Here is a 13401-nt window from a genome sequence, read left to right on the forward strand (position 1 = left end):
CTAGCCGAACTCTAAAAAAATAATAATAAATAGAAAACAAAGAGGTGCATGCCTCAGGAATCAGAATTACTCCCCCTAAGGTAAGGAGGGGGCATCTACCTTGGTCCTTGCAGTTCAAGAGCCATTCTGAGCACTACAGAATCCTAAATGTACATCAACCTAAAGAACCTACACTTTTAATATTTGTTGGGTTTCCCCTGTGTGGTTAGAGGTCCACTGGCAGACAAAAGTTGACATGCTGAGCACAGAAGCAGACCAAGAAACAGACTATTACCTGGATCCAACACATTACTCTCTGTCCTCACTGCAGTCTCCCTGAAAATGGGAATGGGCAATCGAAATGCCTGGTATTCAACACAGGTTAAGAAAAAATGGAAAGTTTGGGTTAACAGTTTAAATTATTGTGTCCTCAGATTGACTTTGATGGCAAGTGGAGACTCTGTTGCACGTCTTCTAGGTTCTGCAGGTGGAAATGAGGGGCTAAGGGACAAACTAATTATACAACTCAGAGTAACTTTGGTAACTTACTATCTTCACACGTGACAGAGTTTTCTTTCATTTTGTCTGATCCCATAGTCTCATGCTTGAGTCTAAACACATTTGTACAAGGAAGTTGATATGAATACCACACCTAAAATCTGTACCGCTAAATGTTGCAGTGCTTATTCCTAATGGTACTTTAGGCTTGTTTCTAACTGCCTGTAGCTACGTTACGGCTGACTCTCAAGGCAGCCCATTCTAACCATGTGTGCACTTCTCTTTGGCCCCATCACCAGGTTAAGCAGTGCATCTGATCCATCTCCATCACTGCGGGAAAGATGTAGGTCAGATAGGTAATAAGGAGAAAGGGGGGACAGGGGTGCAGCAAAAAGAAAGCATGCTTATAAGTGGGTTGATTCCAGAGAGGACCATTGCATTGATTTTTTAAATTTTTTAATTTACTTATTTGAGACAGAGTACTTGAGAGATCAGGAGCGGTGGTGGGGGAGTGGAAGAGGAACAGAGAGAAGCAGACTCACCAATGAGCAGGGAGCTGGACATACGGGCTTATCCCAGGACCCTGGGATTCTGACCTGAGCCAAAGACTGACACTTAAACAACTGAGCCACCCAGGTGCGCTTTAAAATAATTTTTAAACTAATCTGGTGCACTTAACATACGGCATTGTATTAGTTTCACATAAGGTCATGGTATTTATTTTGTATTTCTTTTTTAAATATTATTTATTTATTTAGAACAGGGGTGATGGGCAGACGGACAGGAAGAAAGAATCCCAAGCTGACTCTGCACTGAGCATGAAGACAAAACTGGGGCTCAATCGCATGACCCTGAGATCATGACCTGAACTGAAATCAAAAGTCAGACGCTGACCGAGTGAGCCACCTTGGTATATCTAAGAATAATATGTTTAGCTTTCTCTTTGAAATAGGCACTGAGTAATGAGCAAGGCTGAGAGAAACCATGGTACCCATAGGCGCCAAGGTCAAATTGCACAAAATGTACCACAATGGCATATTTGGGCGAAACAGAATGCCACAACCACCACTGGTGCATGTTCCTTCAGACTCCGAGATCTCTGAGAAAACTCGAGATTGCAGGGTTAAAAATAATCCGAAAGGATCAGAGTGAAATGCCCTTGGGATGTGTGTGGTCTGTTCTAAAGTACACAGCAGAAGATGTTTTGTAGATAGGAAGCCAGCGATAAACAACACACTGTGCATTCCCTTTTTTGTTCTCTTATCCTGTGTTAAGGTCCGAGTACAATGGTGTTTACAATTAATTGATCACAGCCAGTTGCAGATTTCTTTATTCCTTCTCCACTGCCATTACTTCACTTGACAAATCCTGTGTACGTGGAAGGTGCGCCTTACTAAGCCCCTGCTGTAAATCATTATAGATCTATATCACTGTAGAAGGTATATTAGATTATGGAAAATAAACCTCAGGATCTCGGGCTGTTTGCTCGGGGTCCCCTGTGCCTCGCTATACTGTCGTCTCTTTTTCTTTTCTTAAAAGATTTTATTTATTTATTTGAGAGAGAGAATGAGATAGAGAGAGAGAGAGCATGAGAGGGGGGAGGGCCAGAGGGAGAAGCAGACTCCCTGCTGAGCAGGGAGCCCGATGCGGGACTCTCCCTGGAATCCAGGATCATGACCTGAGCGGAAGGCTGTCGCTTAACCAACTGAGCCACCCAGGCACCACTGTTGTCTCTTTTTCTCAGTTCCTTCGCCAACCCAGGTCCCCGACTCTCTGATGTCGACAATACTGATTATCTTGAATTGAAGCTACCCGAAAAGAAACCGGTGCAAGGGCACTCAAACCTTCCTCTGTCTCCCTGAAAGCAGGAATCCAATCTCCCATATGAAAAAGGCACCCCCTGTACTAAGAAGTAAAAAGACATCCTTCTCACCAGGGCCTTTAAAGCAGAGGTTCTAAATTTGGTCTAGACACTCTCTAAATTAAAACTCCCCAAAATCCCTGAGAAATGTATTTTCTCCTTGTCTAGAATGCATAAAAACTGTCTGCCTTAATACTTTGTATTTCTTTAAGGGTCTCCATTTCAATATCCGTTCTCCATGCGTATTCAATGACTCAGTGAAACTTAATTCTTACTTAAGCTGGGAGACCAGGACAGGTAACAGAGGAACTTCTCCTTCCTTGCATACCCTTTCTGTAATCCTAGTATCTTAGCCAATGATTTGTAAAGGAAAGAAGTAAGAGAATTATATACCTGGGAGAAAGATTTGTCCCCAGGAAGGACTTTCTGGTATTTTTAACAGTGGAAATATCTACATTTGATCCAAAGTCTCCTGAAAAGTATTTATTTATTTTTAAGTTGAACTTCTAATTTCAGTGTCCCCTGAAATTCGGATGTGCCTTCCCAGAGGGTATGTTAGGAGCCTTGAAAGGAAAGCTCACAACCAAGTCCTGTGTGGGGGCCGTGCTGCCATCAAGTGATGAAGGAGTTTGGGAAAATCTCTTCATCTCTCTGCACTCAGCTTCCTCACATATAAGATAAGGTTGTTAATCAAATTCTCCACGGTCCCTTCCTGCTATGATTCTGTGAGTGCACAAGGGTCTGCGGTGCCTTTGAAGCAGCCCTGGGGACTGCAGCTGAGACCTGACTTGGTCCCTTCACTGTGTGTCTCTTGCAGGAGCCTGAGCTGAGCCCACACTGAAAACAGAGAACAGAGGGAGCATTTGGGAGACAGAAAATCAGCAGGTTTGGAGGATGAGAATAACGCAAAGAAGGACAAGGCAATGGTGGAGCAGGTGGTTGCCCAAAGGAGGTAAGAAGAAGGACAAGTTGGGTCCAGAAAAATCAGGGGAAACTGAGGAATGCATACAGCGGCATCCAACTCTGCAAGGAGCAGCCTGAGCTGAGCAAGGAGAACGAGGAGAGTAACTTCGTCCACGGTGAACCTGTGCACCTGCCGAGGAGCCCCACAGAATGGATCTGGGTTGGTTTGTACTTCAGGGAAGCACCAGTTCCAAGAGGAGGAGGGGGAGGAGTGGCACCTTGGTGGCTATATCCTTAAGCGTCTGCCTTTAGCTCAGGTCATGATCTCAGGGTCCTGGGATCGAGCCCCGCATGGGGCTCTCTGCTCGGCAGGAAGCCTGCTTCTCCCTCTCCCGCTCCCCCTGCTCGTGTTCCCTCTCTCGCTATGTCCTCTCTCTTAAATAAATAAAGAAAATCTTAAAAAAAAAAAGAGGAGGACGATGTGACCATGAGCCTCTGCCCCAGACCCCTAGCTTTGACCTCAGAGCTGCCCTCATGGTGGATGTTCTCCAAGTCAGTGTGGGCTTAGAGGGATCAGTGATGTATGGATAAAGGTTGGACTTGTCCATTCTTACTGCAAGAGTTCTACCCTAAGGTCAGGAAGGGCCAGGGTAGGAGACCCTTGCCTCTGAGGCAGTGATACCAATTATATTCTTCTGAATTTATGGTTGTCAAAGACTTTACACACATTTGTCTTGACTGTGTGTTGAGTGTTTCATTTTCCTTAGTCTCTGTTAAGAACTTGGAATTCTGACATCAATAAGATTTCACTAAGGAGGTCAAAGCAGTGAGAGGAAGAATGCAAACAAAATCTTGTAGCTCAGCACACCTGGGTGGCTCAGTTCATCGAGAGTCTGCCTTCAGCTCAGGTCATGATCCCACGCTCCAGGGACCAAGCCCCATTGAGGGGGGTGGCTCCCTGCTCAGCAGTGGAGTCTGCTTCTCCCTGTCCCTTCCCCAGCTGTTCTCTTTCTGTCTCTCTCTCACTCTTGCTTTCTCCCTCACTCTCTCTCTCTCAAATAAATATATAAAATCTTTTTCAAAACTGTTGTAGCTCTCCTAACCTGGCATATGGTGGCAGTGCAGAGGATGGAGGGGGGAGGGAGCTAGGCCGAAGACATCTCTTCCTAATAACAGAACCATTGAGAGGAATCCAAGAGGACAGTCCCTCTTCATCAGAGCTCACCACAGGGGAGTGTCATGGGGCATTGAGAGTGTAGGGCAGGCTCCACTTTAAGGAAGGGTATTTGTTGCCTCCTGGAAGAAAGCAGAGAGCGTTCGTGCAGGTATTTGGGACAGGAATGTAGTTGAGATTAGAGATTTGCCACCCCCTTTATCAGATCCGTGAAGGAACGTCTCCGAGAGCTTCCTCAGTGCTTGGTTTGGTCCTAGGAGTCATGAGTACAGAGATGAGTAAAACATTATCCCAATTGTCGTGGGGCTCTCAGTCTAGTTACCAGAAGTCATGAAAAGTGTAGTGGTGGTGGATTCCTTGGAGGAAGTGGCCAGTGCTGCCTGGGGATGGCCTGGTCTCCCTCTGTGTTTTCCAACAGCTGGATGACCTGTCCTGACCCAGGGACCCTGGGCCTCAACTCAATTTCAGCCTCTCAGGACACAGCCAACACCTAGGTTCCATGTTAACCCAAAGCAGTCAACACTATGAAGGTCTGCAGAGGAAACTGCTGGTATGGGTAGCTCCCCACTTTGTCTTGGCCAACTGGAAAATAGAGGCGAGTTCACTAAGACTTGTAGGGTCATCCTTGCCCTAATGATCAGGGATTAGTCTTTCTCTCTGTTAAGTGAAATACTTTCTAGCTTCAGTATTGTCTCTCCACTTAAAAACTGTGGAACTATTGGCTAAAGTTTCGATCAAGTAGCTACAGTGAAAAAGGGGTAAAACAACTTCCAAGCTGCAGTGAGAATGTGCAGAAACTCTTATACTGAATAATAATCGGACAAATCACTTTTAAATTGCACAAAAGATTTATACAGTAATTCTGGAATAGACAATGTAAGTCTTTCGCTTTCTCCTTCTTCTTAACATTGCTTTGATAATTTAAGATCATTTCCATTTCCATATAAACATTTGGATCAGCTTAGAAATACTTACTAAAATGTCTGCTGGAAGGTTGATTGGCATTGTATTAGATTTGTTGATCAATTTGGGAAGAATTGACCTCTAAACCATAATGAGTCTTCCAATCCACCACAAATTTTATCTCCCCATGTATTTAGTTCTTTAATTTCTGGAAGTAATGCTCTGTAGTTTTCAGTGTAATATTCTGACACGTATTGTGTCTGATAAGACAATGCAGTAGGAAAACTGGTCAAAAGACTTGAAGAAGAAATGCTTCACAAAAGAAGATACACAAAAGGCCAAAAAGCACTTGAAAAGATGCTCCACTTGAAACCATTGAAAAGCATGAAGTTGAACATAAATCAAAAGGGCTTCATGAATGTCTCCGCAAGGCTCCATCTTAAACTAAGTAACCTTTTCCTTCTCTTCTGCAAACCTCTGCTCCTCTCTTCTAAGCCTTTTGTTTCAGGATCCTGGTACCACCCTAAAGACATGATGAAGGAGGCTGGCAGCAGACACACAATTTCTGTGAAAATATACCACCCCCCTGCCCCTTCCTCCAGGGGGAAGGGACTTACACTTTTTGAGGGCCTTGGCCTGTTCTAGACCCCTGTGCCCCGAAAAGCAATAAAGCTATTGTTCCTCAATATTCCAAACTCTGTCTTCGTCTTATATTTTGGCTCTGAAGCACAGAGGTCAGTTTTCGACGGCACACTCAGCCATTGGGAAGATAAATTAATACTACAGTGAGTTACCATTACACATCCATCCCCGTGGCTAAAATTACGAAGACCGAAAACATATGTGGTGAGGATGTAAAGTAACTAGACGTTTCATACACTTGTGGGAATGAAAAATGGTCCAACCACCGAGAAAAACTGAACCACAGGTAAACATTTACCAATCACGTGAACGGCCATTCCTCTCCTAAGGATTTACACAATATGGCCACACAGCAAACTGCACATGAATATTCATCATAGCTTTATTCCCCATGGCCAAACCCAGGAAACTGCATAGATGGCCATGAATAGGTGAATGTACAGACCAAATATATCCATACGGAGGAATACTCCTTAACAATGAAAAATTCTGAACTGGCGATCCATTAATAATATGGATAGATATAAGAATCCCTAGGCTGCAGGAAGGAATGTAGGCATAAAAGAGTTCCATTTCCATAACGTGGTTAAAAATGCAAGCCGACTTTGATACCCGTGGTTGCCTGGGACTGAGGGTGAAGGCAGTGAGAGACTTCAATGGAACCACCCAAGGGAAGCTGTGAGGTAGAGGAAATGCCCTGTGTCCTGAATGGAGCAGTAGTTTCAATTGTATGTACATCTGTGAAAATGCATTTAGTTGTACAGTTTATCTTTTTTAATTTTTATTTGTTGAGAAAGCACTCACACTGCGTCCTCTCTCTCTTACTCCTCCAAAGGAGGAGAAGAACGATCATCAGTGGCAATGGGCAGCTGTGGAAACAACACCTAAAACCAGGTTCATCTCAGGAGAGAACAATATGCCTCCTCCTTGAGGTTTCAGGTCCTCTACACGTTCAGAGAAACTTCTCTAGTAACAAACTGTAGAAATGAACTGGAGGGTATTATGCTAAGTGAAATTAAGTCAATCAGAGAAAGACACGTATCCTATGACCTCACTGATAGGAGGAATTCTTAATCTCAGGAAACAAACTGAGGGTTGCTGGAGTGGTGGGGGTGGGAGGGATGGGGTGCCTGGGTGATGGGCATTGGGGAGGGTATGTGCTATGGTGAGCGCTGTGAATTGTGTAAGACTGATGAATCACAGACCTGTACCTCTGAAACAACTAATACATTATATGTTTAAAGAAAAAGAGACAGAGAAGCTAGTAGGAAGGGAAAACTGAAGAGGAGGAAATAAGAGGGGGAGAGGAACCATGAGAGACCATGGACTCTGAAAAACAAACTGAGGGTTCTAGAGGGGAGGAGGGTGGGGGGATGGGTTAGCCTGGTGATGGGTATTAAAGAGGGCACATTCTGCATGGAGCACTGGGTGTTATGCAGAAACAATGAGTCATGGAACACTACATCAAAAACTATTGATGTACGGTGATTAACATAACAATAAAAATTAAAATCTAATGATGTAATATGGTGATTAACACAACAATAAAAAATAAAAAAATAAAAAGAGAGAGAGAAGCTAGTAGGAAGGGAAAAATGAAGGGGAGGAAATTGGAGGGGGAGGCGAACCATGAGAGATGATGGACTCTGAGAAACAAACTGAGGGTTCTAGAGGGGAGGGGGTGGGGGAATGGGTTAGCCTGGTGGTGGGTATTAAAGAGGGCAGCATTGAAGGGAGCACTGGCTGTTATACGCAAACAATGAATCATGGAATACTCCATCAAAAACCAGTGATGTAATGTATAGTGATTAACATAACAAAATAAAATTAAATTAAAAGAAAGAAAAAAGAAACGATCTCTGAAAGTACAGCCTTAATTGTACACTTTAAAGGGATGCAGTCTACTGTACCTAAATTATACCTCAGTAACATTCATGTAATAATCTACTATATTTCTCCATATACTAGCAGTGAGCATTTAGAAAATGAAATTTTTAGAAAAAGGAAATGAAATTCAATAAACAGAGTGGAGATTCACATCCACCTTCATTTAATGTATGAGAACACATGTAACAAAGATCCCTGAAAACTCTTGCTGAAATAAATTAAAGGAAATCTAAATAATTAGAAAAAAATGTATCCACATGTATGGACTAGACCACTCAAAATTGTTGGAACATCAAATCAGCATTATTCTGAATCATACTGCATTTGCACTTTGGGGGCAAATTTACAACCTAATTCTCAAATATATATGGTGATCAACATACCTAGAATAGCCAAGACAACCTTGAAGAATTAAATTGGAGAAATTTACTAAATTTTAAATCACCGTAAAGCTATAGTAATTAAGGTGCTCTTAATGGTGCAACACAATGTAAATAAATCAATGTGAGAGAGTAGAGAGTAAAAAATTTCCTGATACACCTATACATTTAAAAAATTTTTTTATTTTAATTTTATTTCTTTTCAATTATTTTCTTTTTAAGTAATCTCTGCATACCACATGGCTCTCGAACTCAAAAAAAAAAAAAAAAGGGTGAGAGTTTTACCTGAGCCCCAATTAGTACAGCTGCATGGGACAGGCAATCTTTACACAGGAGAGAGTGTCCTGACAAAGGAAATTTGATATAGAGTTATATACCAAAATATATTTTTTTTACATAAAAAGTTACAAATTTTTATACAAAAGACATTGTAGAAAGACACTGCATTTCCCGGTCTTAAATTTCTAGTACATGTAGGGCTGTATGGCTTTAATGTTATGGGAACCAGGGAAGTGTCTTCCTTTTTCTTATCTTTTCCAGAATGCTCCTTTGGGTTCTTTTCTTTCATAAAGCAGATGTACAATGTGCGCTTGGGGTGAAATAGAGCCCATGCATTGAGATTTGTGGATTCATTTTGACCTTGGTAAATGTGAAAGCATCGCTTTCTTGGGAGCCCAGGTGCAGGACCCACAAATATTAAAGGTGGACAATTGCCTTTATCAGTGCTACAGCGACCTCCTAAGTCTCTGGCTCCTAAGATCTAGAGGGGAACCTGTGCTGAAGAAGTGAAGAGGTGCTTCAGGCACCACTTCCCCTGCCTGCCTGTTTCTCTCTCCTCAACCTCAGCTTCTATGTCACTGAACACCACTGTACTTCATCCATCAATGACCCATGACCTCGAACTGCCCATGTTTGCTTCCAGGAATACAACCCCAGGTCAATGGCATGAGGTCAACTCAAAGAAATCGAGCAAGCCATGTTCCATCCTTTTAAAATTGTTTCAAATTTTTAAAAAATATATTTCCAGTATAGTTAACATACAGTGTTCCATGAGTTTCCAGTATATAACATGGTGATTGAACATTTCCATACATTGCCCAGTGCTCATTACCACAAGTGCACTTCTTAATCCCCATCACCTCACCCATCCCCCAACCGTCCCTCCCCTCGGGCAACCATCAGTTTGTTCTCTATAGTTAAGGGTCTTTTTCGTGGTTTGTCTCTCTCCCTTTTCTATTTCCTTTGCTTACATGTTTTGTTTCTTAAATTCCACACAGGAGTGAGATCATGGGGTATTTATCCTTCTCTGACTGCCTTATTTTACTTAGCATAATACATGCCGGCTCCATCTGTATCCTTGCAAATGGCAAGATTTCATTCTTTTTTATGGCTGAATAATATTCCATGGTGTGTGTGTGTGTGTGTGTGTGTGTGTGTGTGTGTGTGTGTGTGTGTGTGTGTGTATTACATTGTCTTTATCATTCATCTGTTGATGGACATCTGGGCTCTTTCCATAATTTGTCTATGCTGCTATACAAAGGGCGCATGTATTCCTGCAAATGACTGTTTCTGTATTTTTGGAATAAATATCCAGTGGTAGGATTAATGGATCATAATCGTTCCTTTTTGAGGAACCTCCATACTGTTGTCCACAATGGCTACACCAGTTTGTATTCCCACCAATACTGTAAGAGGGTTCCTTTTCCTCCACATCCTGGCCCACACTTGTTGTTTCTTGTATTTTTGATTTTAGCCATTCTGACAGGTGTGAGGTGATATCTCATTGGTTCTTTTTTTTTTTCCAGATTTTACCTATTTGAGAATGAAGGAGAGAGAGCACAAGTGGGGGGAGGGGGAGAGGGAGTAGCAGGCTCCCCCCGAGCACGTAGCCCGATGTGGGACTCGATCCCAGGACCCCAAGGTCACCACCCGAGCCAAAGGCAGACGTGTAATGGACCGAGCCACTCAGGTGCCCTATCTTATTGTTTCGATTTGCTTTTTCCTGATGATGAGTGTTGTCGAGCATCTTTTCATGTGTCTGTTGGCCATCTGGATGTCTTCTTTGGAGTAATGTCTGTTCATTTCTTCTGCCTCTTTTTAAATTGGATTATTTGTGGCTTTTGGTGTTGAGTTGTATAAGCTCTTTATATATGTTGGATACTAACCATTCATTGGATATGTCATTTGCAAATATCTTCTCCCATTCAGTACGTTGCCTTCTACTTTGGTTGATTGTCATAAAATGGCTCTTTATCTCTCTTCTGTTAAATACGAGGGTGAACCAAATAAACACAACAACATAGCATCGAGGTTACAATCTGTCCAAACTTAGTGGTCACTATATATATTATGCATCTTACTAATGCATAAATTATTCATTTGACAATTTCAAAAGATCTCTTGTGAGAGGCGAATGAATCCCTAAGTGACATAAAATGTGGTGTTTAGTGACATTACAAAAACAACAAAGAAAACAGTTCACACATAGTGGAGGAGTCTGGGACATAGGGATATCAATATCAGTTTATTGAAAAGCCACAAATGCTGTCCCAGTAAGGCATAAGACGTCTCATAACATAGGTATACAGCCAGAAGAATATTGAGAGAGTCAGGACAAAACATTTTGAAAAATTAATATTTTATTCACTTAGTGTAATACTCTGCCTCTTGCCCTATACTTTTTAATGGATAGAGAAAAAAAATAAAGAAGACACAAAGAGGAAGATCATGACAGTCTGGAATTGGCAGTGGTTGTGAGTGTATGTGAATGTATGAATATATATGAATACAAATAAGCCATTTCCCCGCTCTGTCCACTGGAAAGGCCTAAAAATAAACCAATTGCAATGAGAAGCCCAAGGAGACACATTTTGATCTGGGATTATGCCTTCCCAGGAAACAAAACCATAGATTCTTAGAGAAATGACTGAGACCAGGCCAGACGCAGCAAAACTTCTACATGAGACACAAACACCTCATCATACTGATATTAGGAAAGTTCTCAAAATTATGAGGGTCTTATCAAAAGGATATGGAAGCCAACCCGAAATCACTTTCACTGCTAAAAGAGAGGATAAATGGAGCACTCATAAGTCCATAATACAGTGGTTTGAAACACTTCGATATGATTGAAGCCTTGCTTTCATATTAACACAGTAAAAATAAGAAAATGAAGAGGAAAAGAAAGGAACTTACAGGTTCCCGTTAGAGATGCTAGGGGACCAGGGTTTCCTTACAAACTGTACCGCCAGGTGTATAGTATTGGGGGGAAATTTCTCTTCCTGCAGGTGTTCATACAAGGCTTCTAGGATCCAAACCATGATGATGAAGTATCATCATTTTGCTCCACAGAATCAATGGATGGATGGGCCTTGAACATAAGGCGACCTGAGGTGCTTCCAGATGGAAGAGCACACAGCACTTGAGAGGAAGTCTTGCCAACATGTCAAACCTGAAACTGATCAGTTTCTATATCTGCCAGGTCCGACACAGCAGTCGTTCCGATAATATTTGGAATGCAGTTAGCAGGACCTCTTTCCTTAGAAGTGCATTTTAATTATATTTCATTTACAGCGCACTTAAATGTAAACTTAAAACCTGAAGAAATACAGACTCTTTTTCTATTAATCGCATCTTTATTACTCTGGCAGAATTCGGTTTCCCTTAATGTGAAGTATTAAGCGGCAAGATGCAAAATTATTTTTGATTGTTTTGCGCTTATACTTTTTACTTTTCAACGTTCCTGCCAGAAAATCTTAAATTCCATGTGTGGCTTGCATTTTCTTTGTAATAGCACTGTTCTCCACGAACAGTGGAGATTCCTCCACGAACTGAGAGGAAGTATGATGGACTGTGTTAAAGTATATCTGGCTATAATGCATTCTGTGGGCATGCTCCCGAACAAACACCTAAGTATTTTCAAAAATGAGTAACAAAAAAGGAGAGAACAAGAGCTGGAGAGGGAGAAGCAGAGAGTGAGAGCCAGAGGGAGGGGGAGGGAAGGAGGGAGGAGGGCATTCGATGTAAAGAAAGGGAGAACCTGAGGAGAAATCTACACATTGCTAGGAGGCTTGAAGGCAGGTCCTACTCATGGGAGCGTGTGCATTTTATTTGGATCCTGATACAGAGAAAACAACTTAAAAACAACAATGGGAAATTTGAACACTATGTATTTTATATTACATATTTTAAATTAATTTATGAATATTTACAAGGTTATGATGATAATACCTTAAAAGGGTTCTCATTTAGGGAAACATACAGATACAACTGCAAATGAAATATGGTGTCTGCGATTTGCTTTAAATAATACAGGACAAAGTAAGTGGATGGGATTGTATTAAAACAAGTTCAGCCCTAAGTTGATAACTGTTGAACCTGGCTGGTGAGGACGGGGATGTTCTGTTCTACAATTCTGTCTACGTGTGTGTGCTACTGACAGTCTGCATCTAGAAAAGAGTGATAAAGAGTACAAGTCCACTGAGGATAATGGCAGCTGAATCTCTCAACACATGACTTTGAAGGGTTAGGGATTAACCTAGAGAGTCAGTAACACAGCTCATAACCCTGTCCCCAAACAGCCAGGGGCCAGAGAGAAGTGTGGACTCCAGATGGTTAGTACTTAGCCGGGTCTGGGAGCCAGAGACAGCAGGGGAGTCAGCACAGACCAGGCAGGCACTTAGAGGAGAGGACTTCAGGGAGGGCTTCTCAGCGGGGAACACAGGTGAATGATGGCAGAAAGAGAGTGGGAAGAGCTCAGAGGGTGCCTGAGACCTGCTGACTCCAGCTTCAGCTACTTGGATCCAAAGGAAGGGGCTGCATGGTGTGGAGGACAGAGGCGGCCCTCGGGGGAGGGCCAGACCTGGATGAAGGTAGTGTCCTTTGGAGGCTTGTGGTAAAGACAATGAAGCCACTGGTAGAAATGAAAGGACCTACTGGAAGAAAACAGGATCCCAGGAGCAGAAGACAAATGGCCCCATCCCCAGATATTTACATCTCTTGGAATAATTACACCAAAGAGAGGGATCCAGACCTCAGGCATCCACGAAGCTACTCAGAGCACTCATTCGTTCTTATGTGGAACTTTTGTTTCTCATTCCAGCAAACCCAGGTGTGTTAAAGGGAAAATGATAGAGCAGACCGGTGTTCCAAGGTGACAGAAGAAAACAAAACAA

The 13401-nt window shown here is 42.3% G+C and overlaps 1 non-coding gene across 1 annotated transcript; it reads right to left on the minus strand.

Annotated features, from left to right (window-relative positions):
• Positions 1-6755: 6755 nt before the first annotated feature.
• LOC148161789 (small nucleolar RNA U3) lies at positions 6756-6968 on the minus strand. The gene has a single exon (XR_015767358.1). It is a non-coding gene; the product is annotated as a small nucleolar RNA U3 (small nucleolar RNA).
• Between the last annotated feature and the right edge of the window lie 6433 nt (positions 6969-13401).

This window comes from Eumetopias jubatus, unplaced genomic scaffold (genome assembly GCF_037043125.1).
Source record: "Eumetopias jubatus isolate StellerSeaLion01/CBP00866 unplaced genomic scaffold, mEumJub1_p1.0 scaffold_66, whole genome shotgun sequence".
NCBI classification, from domain to species: domain Eukaryota; kingdom Metazoa; phylum Chordata; class Mammalia; order Carnivora; family Otariidae; genus Eumetopias; species Eumetopias jubatus.